Source organism: Petaurus breviceps, unplaced genomic scaffold, assembly GCF_028583685.1.
Source record: "Petaurus breviceps papuanus isolate PSGF00001 unplaced genomic scaffold, PetGlider_PUasm1.0 90895, whole genome shotgun sequence".
Taxonomy (NCBI): Eukaryota; Metazoa; Chordata; class Mammalia; order Diprotodontia; family Petauridae; genus Petaurus; species Petaurus breviceps.
Genome location: NW_027187372.1, coordinates 20,157,902 through 20,168,457, shown reverse-complemented (window position 1 = coordinate 20,168,457; position 10,556 = coordinate 20,157,902).

Here is a 10,556-nt window from a genome sequence, read left to right as displayed (position 1 = left end):
TGAACAGCTTTGTGATACCACCATCTTGTGGTCAAATATAAAATATCTCTCCAACTCTGAATTCCAGACTGCTCTTCTGATGCTCAGCGCTTTGCTGTGATTTTTGCTATTAGACTTTCTTTGCCAAGTGCCATTCTGACATTGAGGGACAGAGAACTCTTCATCCAAGTATTTTATTGCCTTTCTTCTTCCTATCACAGATAGTTCTTTGTTAAATTCCTCATCACTTCATTCTTGGAATATTGCCATAACCTTCTAGATGATCTCCCTTCTTCAAATCTCTGTCCAATCTAGCCCATCACCTATTCAGCTACCAATGATGTAATGTTCCTAAAGCCCAGGTCTGACAATATAATCCTGTTTCCTCGCCCTTTACTTAATGCACTCTAATAGTTCCCTATTACCTCCAGGATCAAATATAGACTCCTCTGGCTTTTAAAGCCCTTTATAACTTGTCCCTTTTCTACCTTTTCAATGTTCTTACACTTTATTTCCCTCCATATACTCTGCAGTTCATTTATATAGGCCTTCTTGTCCTTCCCTGAAGAGGGTAATCCATCCCCCACCTCCCTTTCTTTTCAAAGGCTGTCTCTCTTCCTCACTTGGGACTCCTGGTTTCCCTGTCTTCCTTAATGACTCAGCTCAGATCCTACCTTCTTCAGGAGGAAGTATTTTTATATTTTGTTGTTTGGTAATAACTAAGGGAATGTTAGGGAAGAGGATAAGAGCTCCCACATCATTCAATGCCTGTGAGATTCACTGACACTCCATAAGAGACATCTTTTCTGGCCTTGTTTACACCCAGTTTAAGGATTAAAAATTATGGTTTATGATTATACATTCTTCTATAAAAGGCTAGCTTGAATTAGTCAAAGGCAGATGTTCCTAATCATGCTTATGCCATAGACTGACTAAGGCAGTCAGGTGGAGTTTATAGACAACTTCTTAGAATCATGTTTCTACTTTTTAGACTTAATATATTCTATTTTCCACAATTACATGCAAAAATAATTTTCAACATTCATTTTAAAAATTGAGTTCTGAATTTTCTCCCTCCCTCCCAACCCCCTCATTGAGAAGGCAAGAAATTTGACATAGGTTATACATGTGTAATCATGCAAAACATATTTCCATATTAGTCATGTTGTAAAAGAAAACATAGGCCAAAATGAAAACCCAAGAAAAATAAAGTTTACAAAAAGTATGCTTGGATCTGTATTCAGACTCCATCAGTTCTTTTTCTGGGGATGGATAGTGTTTTTTTATGATAAGTCCTTCAGAGTTGTCTTGGATCATTATATTGCTTAGAATAGCTCATTCATTCACAGTTGCTCATCTTATGATTTTGCTGTTGCTGTTGCTGTGTAGAACAAGTCTCTCCAGGTTTTTCTGAGAGCATCTGGCTCATCATTTCTTATATCATGATAGTATTCCATCACAATCATATGCCACACATTATTCAGTCATTCCCCAATTGATAGACATCCCCTCACTTTCCCATTCTTTACCACCAGAAAAGAGCTGCTATAAATATTTGGGCATAGTTCCAAATTGCTCTACATAATGGTTGAATCTGCTCACAACTCCACTGAGAGTAGATTGGCACCTCAAGTTTTCACATCCCTTGTGACATTTATCATGATCATTTTGTGAGGTAGTACCTCAATATTGTTTTAATATTCATTTCTCCAATCAATAGTGATTTAGAGAAATTTTTCATATAGGTATAGATATCCTTGATTATTTCATCTGAAAATTGTTTCTATTTTTGATTATTTGTCAATTGGGGAATGGCTTTTATTTTTACAAATTTGCCTCATTTATCTATATATTTGAGAGATGAAGCCTTTATGAAAGAAACTTGTTTCAATTTTTTTTCACAGTTACTATTTCTAACTGAATTTCCCTCCATCTTATTTCCCCTGTTTATTCTATTTTCTCTCTCTTTTATTTCATCCCACTTCAGAAGTGTTTTGCTGGGGCAGCCAGGTAGCACAGCGAGTAAGAGCACCGGCCCCAGTGTCGGGATGACCTGGGGATTGAATCTGGGCTCAGACACTTAGCATCCACCCAGAAACACCTGGCTGTGTAACCTTGAGCAAGTTACTTAACCCCAATTGCTTAGGGGTGGCCAGGTGGCTCAGCGAGTAGGAGCGCCGGCTCCAGTGTAGGGATGACCTGGGGATCAAATCCGGGCTCAGATACTTAGCACCACACCCAGAAATAACTGGCCGTGTAACCTTGAGCAAGTTACTTAGCCCCAACTGCCTAAAAAAAATTAGTGTTTTGCTTCTGACTATTGCCTCCCCCAATATACTCTCCCTTCTATGAGCACCCCACCTCTTATCCCCTTTCCCTCCTACTTTCCTGTAGGGTAAGATAGATTTCTATATCCAATTGAGTGTGTATATTGTTCCCATCTTTGAGTCAAATCTGATCAGAGTAAGGTTCAAGCATTCCCCACCACCTCCCCATCTTTCCTTGCAATAGCTCCTCTTGCCTCTTTTATGTGAGATAATTTATCCCATTCTATTCCTCACTTTCTGTTTCTCTTGGTGCATTCCCCTTTCTCACCCCTTAATTTTATTTTAAAGATATCATCTCATCATATTCAATTCACACCTGTGCCCTGTCTATATATACTTCTTCTAACTGCCTTAATGAGAAAGGTTTTTTGAGTTACATGTATCATCTTCCCATGAAGTAATCTAAAGATTTTAAAATTATTAAGTACCTTCTGATTTCCCTTTCCCATTTACCTTTTTATGCTTTTTTGAGTCTTATATTTGGAAGTCAAATTTTCTATCCAGCTCTGTGATTTTCATCAGGAATTGTTGAAAGGCCTCTATTTTATTGAATATCAATTTTTCCCCCTGAAGGATTATACTCAGTTTTGCTGGGTAGGCAATTCTTGGTTGTAATCCTAGATCCTTTGCCCTCCAAAATATCATATTCCAAGCTCTTCAGTCCTTTAATATAGTAGAAGCTGCTAAATATTATATTATTCTGACTGCGGCTTAATGATATTTGAATTATTTCTTTTTGGCTACTTGCTGTATTTTCTCCTTGATCTGAGAACTCTGGAATTTGGCTATAATATTCCTGGGACTTTTTATTTTGGGATCTCTTTCAGGAGGTGATAGGGAATTCTTTCAATTTCTATTTTGCCCTCTGATTCTAGTATATCAGGGCGGAGTTCCTTGAAAATTTCTTGATAGATGATATCTAGGTTTTTTTTTTTTTAATCTGACTTTCTTGAAGTCCAATAATTTTTAAATTGTCTCTCTTGGATCTGTTTTCCAGGTCAGTTATTTTTTTTTAAGCAATCGGGGTTAAGTAACTTGATCAAGGTTACATGGCCAATTATTTCTGGGTGTGGTGCTAAGTATCTGAGCCCAGATTTGATCCCCAGGTCATCCCAACACTGGAGCCAGTGCTCTTACTTGCTGAGCCACCTGGCCACCCCTGTCAGTTATTTTTCTAATGGAACATTTCACATTGCCTTCTATTTTTAAATTCTTTTGGTTTTGTTTTATTGTCTCTTGATGTATCGTACAGTCATTAACTTTCATATTATTATATTCTTTGGTAAGGCATTCTACCTCCTTTTCCATTTGTCCTATTCTATTTTGGAAAGAGTTCTTTACTTCCGTGAATTTTTGTATATCTTTTTCCATTCAGCCAATTCTGCTTTTCAAGGCATCCTTCTCCTCACTGGATTTTTGTAGCTCTTTTACCATTAGCCTATTCTGTTTTTTAATGTGTTACATTCTACAACCTTTCCTGTGTCTCTTTTTCAGATTGTTTATCTTTTTTTTCATGATTTTCTTGAATCACATATTTTTGTTCCCAATTTTTCTTCTACTTCACTTATTCAATTTTCAAAATCCCTTTTGAGCTCTTCCATGGCTTAAGACCAATTCATATTGTTTTGGAGGCTTTGAATGTAGGAATTTTCATTTTGCTGTCTTCTGAGTATGTATTTTGATTTTTCTTGTAGCCCTAGTAACTTTCTATGGTCAGAATTCTTTTTCCGAGCTTATTTCTTGACTTTTAACTCCTTGCTAAAATGGGGTTCTGCTTTCAGGCTGGAGGGTACCAAGCTTCAGGGATTTTGTGTAGCTGCTTTCAGAGACACTTCTCGGGACCTATAACTTTTCAGTTTTTCCAAGGTGGTATGATCTAAGGAGAGGTATGTTTACTATTCTTCTAGCCTTTGGTCTGGTCTGTGAGAGAACAAAAAGCACCTTTTTTTTTTCTGCCTTGGAACTGTGATGAGGCCAGCCTGCCAGTCCACTTCTCCCTTCCCTTGCATTCACAAATTCTGATGTGCTAGTTCTTCTCCTCATCCTGGGACAGCAACCTGGATTTGAGCATGGGCAAAGTAACAGAGTCCTGCCCCAAGGGCAAGGAAAAAAAACCCTGTAATCGTCTGATCAGCTGTTTGACCCTCTTGACATCTGTGGGTTGAGACAGAAGGAGCCTCTGTAGCTACTGATTCATTTACTTCCAAGGCCTGCTTCCTGGTTTTGCTGGGTCCTGGTCTGCACCATTGAGGCCTTCGCTGTACTGCACTCCACTCTCACCATAGTGCAACAGACATTTCCTGTCAAATTTTTAAGTTATCTTGCACTGGAATATTGTTTCACCCTGTCTGTTTGTGGGTTCTTCTACTTCCACTTTGTTTTAGGGCATTATTTAAAGGTCTTTGGAGGGTTTGGAAGGAGAGCTATGGCAGAGTGCCCCCCAGTAATCTTTTTAGATGCATAAAATAAATAATAAGAAGTTGAATGTATGTGAAGGTTTATGGTTTACAAAGTGCTATTCATATTCTACCTAATTTAATATTTCCAATAACCCTGTGAGGTAGGTGTTATTATTATACCTATTCTGCAGATAATAAAACTAACCATAGGTAATGTTATATCTTCTCTATTAAATAGATATATACCATGCACCCCTGCACTCGCCCTAGGAGAGAGAAATAGGTCCCTGCTTCCCTAAAGCCAACTGGGGTTCAGGCTTTCTCACACTCACTCACACTCAGTCATTCACGCACATACTGGCATGCACACACAGGCCTTTTCCTCCACCCCTCCACCCTCTCACCCTGAGCACAAGAGGAGAAAGGAAAGATGAATAATTAATATAAATTACAAAATAAATAGTAACAAATCTAAACAGAGACTACCTCACTTGGATCCAGACTGGAGCACAGGGAAGGACTGTCAGGGAGGCAGGAAAGGGGCAAGGTAGGTAGGGTAGGCAGATGCAACTCTGGCCTTGGCCAGCAGTGGCCCCAGCAACATCCCCAAGCCCAAAGTCTCCTTAGCAGCAGCAGTGGTGGTAGTGGTTGCATTGACCATGGCCTTGGCCACCTCTGTGTGCTGATGTTAAGGCAGACAGTAGTGCTTGAGGCAGATGGAGGAGGAAGCAAATGTGAGATATGAGATAAGATGCAGGAGGTGACCAGTCATAGATCGTGATGTCCTGACCTTGGACTTATCTGTGCGCTTTCACAAAGCTCCCCTCAACTACCTGACATTCTAGAATAGCTCTTCCTCTCTCTTTTCCCTATTCCCCTCGCTCATCTGTATGACAAAGACACTTCCAGGGTGGCTGGGTGGCGCAGGAAATAGAGCACCGTCCCTGGAGTCAGGAGGACCAGAGTTCAAATCCAGCCTCCTTGGGCAAGTCACTTAACCCCAAATGCCCTACCTTCCCCCCTCCAAAAAGAAAGACCTCAAGACAAAGACACCTCCAGACTACCTGATATTCCAGGCATTTCTGAGGCATGCTTGCTCCTCCTCCCATTCTCCTGCTTTCTTTCCCCCTATCCTGTCAAACCTCATTTAGACCAGAAATCTAACCTGGCTAATTGCTTTAGCCTCCTATAAGGAACAGAGCCTGATGGGTACTTTACTCCAATAAATGCTGTTCATTAACTTGGAGACCATCCAAGTGAATTCTTTCAGGATACTGGGACCCACATGTTTATTCTTCATCACTGAGAACATTTTTCTCTAGTGGTTTCATTTCTCTCCCTCCCTCGCACAGACTGGGCCAGGCCAGCCTGTCAGTCCACTCCTCCCTTCCCCTGCCATGGTCCCCAAAGCCCAGAGGCAGTCATCTCCTTCACTTTGTATGCCTGAAGGGCAGTATTTCCCTTTTTAATCATTTAATTTACTTTTAGAAAAGTAATTTATTTAGATGAAAACATTTCAGACCATATGACCGATGTTACATTAAGAATGCTCTGTCCATCCATGCTAACCTTTACACAGAGTAGTCAGGCCAAATATCACTCTCCAAGATAAGCCTGAGAACTAGGTCTTTGGAACCTTCTTAGCCTGTCAAAAGCCAACTTAAAGGTAGTCTTTCATATAGCTTGTGTTGTGTAGATTAATAGCCTGACTTTCATGTATTCCTAAATTCTAGAGAGACAAGCTAGGTACTGGGGCTGAGATTGGTATCTACTTTCCCCAATGGCCAGTTTGTTTCTTTCCTTCTGATGCTTCCCATTTTCTATTACACTCCCTTTCCAGATTCCTACTAGTCTTTCACACCTCACCCCCAGTGCCCCTTACCTAACTAGGTTACTACATTATAAACAAAGGTCCTTTAATCACTGTGTTACTCTAGCTAGAACCAAACACAGAGAACACGCCTCCTTTCCCAGCCCCCTCCCTCTTTATAGGCAAATTATAGTTCCATGGAAATTAACTCTATAAACTCCCCAGCTCACTGGTTGGAGCACCAATACACCAGAATAGCTTCATATAAAGACTGGGTTTATGAACCATGATGATAACTTTGATACCAGAATGTGTTTTCAGGTGGGCAACAAAATTTGATGGCTGACTGTAGGTTTATGATCAGGGACAGTGGAAGGGATCTTTAAGTCACTGAATTCCTACACTAAAGTAAAGGAGGACCACTCTCTTTCCTCACTGCTAGTATTCTGGCACTGCACATTTGAACTTGTTCTCTATTCTGGGGATTAGTCAAAGAGGAAGATTTTGTCTGAGCTTGGTTTCCAACCAACATACCCCTTTTCCTCTGGTCACAAATATCAGGATGGCTCTAGAAGTCTCTGTCCAAATGGTATCAAGGAGTATGGTATCGAAGATTTTTCTCCAAGATCTTTAGATGGGACATCATCCTTGTAAAGAAGCATGAGTGTGGTCTAAAACCCTTCCACAGTAAATACAAACATATGGCCTTGTTCTCTGATGATTAACAATGACTTAAGGCTTCCTAGATATGTGGTGGAGGTACCTTCTTCCCCCACTAATCACTGGTGCTGGTGGAACCTGAAGGAAAGTAGGAGACTCTTGCCTCTAGTTATTTGTTGTCAATTGGGCGAGCTCTTTTCTGGTTGTGTATGGAAAATTGCCTTTTCTATTTCCTGGGTAGGGGTAGCTGAATTAGAATAGAAGAGGCTGCCCATGGTTCATCTTACAGAAAACTTTTTGGAGCATATTCAAGTTTGTCACCTTCTGACACCTTCTGAGTTCTTGAGGTGGAACATCTGCAATAACTGGTTTGACCTTCTGGGAGACTGGTACATCTGCCTCTTGATATGTAATACCTGGAAGGGGTCATCAGGTCTGGGAGGTTAAAGCTTGGTCTCTGAAACTATTAAGGAGTCTTCCTTGGCCTTCTGGTGTTTCTGATCTTTTGATTTTGGGTCTCCTTTTAGAGGAGTGATAGACTTTAGTTCTTTTGAGGAGTCTTCTGAGTCTTCTTCTTCCTTGACTTTTTGGGCCTTAGCCTAACAGGGCCAGAGTCTTCCATTGCATCCTGGGTCCTCTCCAGTAATCCTGAAGAATATTAGGTCACTGGATCCATATGGCTCTGGGGGAGACAGTGAGGCTGGTGACCTTGCACAGCCCTCCCTCACTCAAATCAAAGTCAACTGCAAGTCATGTCATCATTTCTCAGATGCCAGGATCTTCTTTGAAAACAAAAGACAAACACAACAACAACCTGCTCCTAGTCACTTGTATTTTTGTTTCTTTTTGGAGTACTAGCCATCTTGGAAATTAGTTCTCATTGCTAAGAGCCTAGCCATTTTTCCATGTTAGTAATGATAACTTTCTTACTTACTTTTCCCACCAGTTCCTGCACCACGATATATAATGGGAATATTATATAGATGAGGAAACTGACAGTCAGAGCAACTAAATCCATAGTCACACAGCTAGGAATAGTCAGAGACAGTTTTTGAACCCAAGTTGCAGATAAAAGGTTAAATGGCTTTCCCAAGGTCACACAGCTAATAAATGGCCAAGACAAGATTTGAACTCACTCAGGTTTTCCTGAGTGAAGGCAGGCAGGCAGGAAGGTAGGTAAGAAGGAAGGAAGGAAGGAAGGAAGGAAGGAAGGAAGGAAGGAAGGAAGGAAGGAAGGAAAAAGGAAGGAAGGAAAGAAGGAAAGATGCAAGGAAGGAAATAAAGAAGGAAGGAAGAAAGGAAGGGAGAAAGGGAGGGAGTGAGGAAGGAAGGAATGAAGGAAAGAAGGAATGAAGGAAGGAAGGAAAATGCATTTATCAAGTACCTACTATGTGCCAAATGCTGTGCTAATCTCTTTACAAATATTATCTTAGTTGATCTTCATAAAAACCCTTGGAGTGCTATTATTATCCCAATTTTTCACTTGATGAAACTGAGGCAGAGGCAAAGTAACTTGCTCAAGATCACACAGCTAATAAATATCTGAGTTCAAATTTGACTGTTGGTCTTCCTTACTCCAGGTCCAGCACTCTATCCAAAGTACCACTTAGCTACCTAAGGGATAAGATTATGGAACATTGTTCTGGTTTATTGGAAATACAAATGAGATCCATGTCCACACCTCTCCCAATGCCTCAAATCATGCAGAAAGGGCATATTTTTTCTCACCTTTTTAAAGACTCCAAACTTCTTCTCAAAATCTCTATCCACAGTAGCATTAATCACACAAAGAAATAAGCAGTCATCAGATTTACATCTGATTTCTTTTTGTTGTTTAGTTGTTTCAGTCCCAACTGACTCTTTGTGTCCCCATTTAAGGTTTTCTTGACAAGGATACTGGAGTGGTTAGCCATTTCATCCTTCAGCTTATTTTACAGATGAGGAAATGGATACACACAGGGTTAAGTAACTTGCCCAGGGGCATGCAGGTAGTAAGTTTCTAAGGTCATATTTGAACTGGGGAAAGTGAGCCTTCCTGACTCTAGGCCCAGTGGTTTATCCACTTCTCTACCTAGCTGCCTTATTTATTCAGTACCTTGACATATATCAGAATGAAGAGGAATATGATAAAAAAAGTAAAGAATGTAGGTAAGCACTGGTTCTTTTTGGCTAGCTTCTAAGAGAGACAGAATCGTATTTCTCCTACTGTTTCTTTTCCAAATCATGGAGGAAGCAGTGTGGACCTGGTAGTGTGTTTATGTGGAAATTAAAAGATCTGGGTGGGGTATTTTGGAGTGGAAAGATTCCAGAAAGCCCTAACCTCAATTTTCTTTGGTTTCCTTTTGTTACATAAATTCTGATTGCCACCATCCTGTGATAAAAGTCCGCAGGGTAGCAGGAAGGTTGTCCCTTTCCAGTGAGTAAGTGTCTCATATCCCAACCCATTCTTGTACTGCAAAGTCTTCAAAATGAAATCTCTTTAGACTTCCTTAGGAATGTCAGTGCCAAATTTGAATAACCTTCCCAGATTTCAGAATTATGGGAAAGAGTCTATTCAGTAATTTCTAAGGTGGGAGATTTTTACAACATTCATAGGACAGTGGTTTGTGAACCAATTGTTACAGTTAAAAGATGAACATCACTTGGGAGCACTTCACTCATCTCAACAATCTCTCTCACTGCCATCATTGTGTCTTTCCTTTTGAAGGGTATCTGATAGCAAAGGGCTGATTTTTGCCTTTGGGAAAGTCCAACATATGTTTTCAGGCTAAAGGCACAGGAAATTTCAGAAAACTGACAGAAGGAGAGGGAAGTAAGACTGTATGTCTGGTGCCTAGGGCCATTCTAATTGCTCAGGCTATGTTGGGAAAGATTCCCTAAAATGGCTTTGTTTCTTACCTTGAATTAATAGAAAGTGACTTCTGATGGAAAAGATACAGAAATGGAAAAAGACTATATTATTCAGCTCCCAAATAGGAGCTAGTGAGAATTCAACTTCTAGATAAAACTAACAGGTTAGCTCTTATTACTGGTTTGAGAAAGGAATAGGAAAGAGGAATTTCAATCTAGAAAGGATTTCATGCTTGTTACGGGTTAAGCCCCAGAGGTCTAATAGTATGTGTAATTTTTGTCTAAGTTATATATAGATTGATGCCCCAATTTTTAACTTTGACTTATGTTTATAAAAATATTACAAATAGGTCCCAGAGTTAGAGGTAAATTAATGTAGAATTTCACTATGAATAAGAAGAGGGGATGATTTTCTAAATTTGACAGGGCATATGCATTGTCTTTTTTTTCCCTTCTGTTGTTGCAACTCAGTAATTTTTATTGCAACTAGAAGACAACACATCACAGAAACTTTATGGTAGGTTTGGGGGA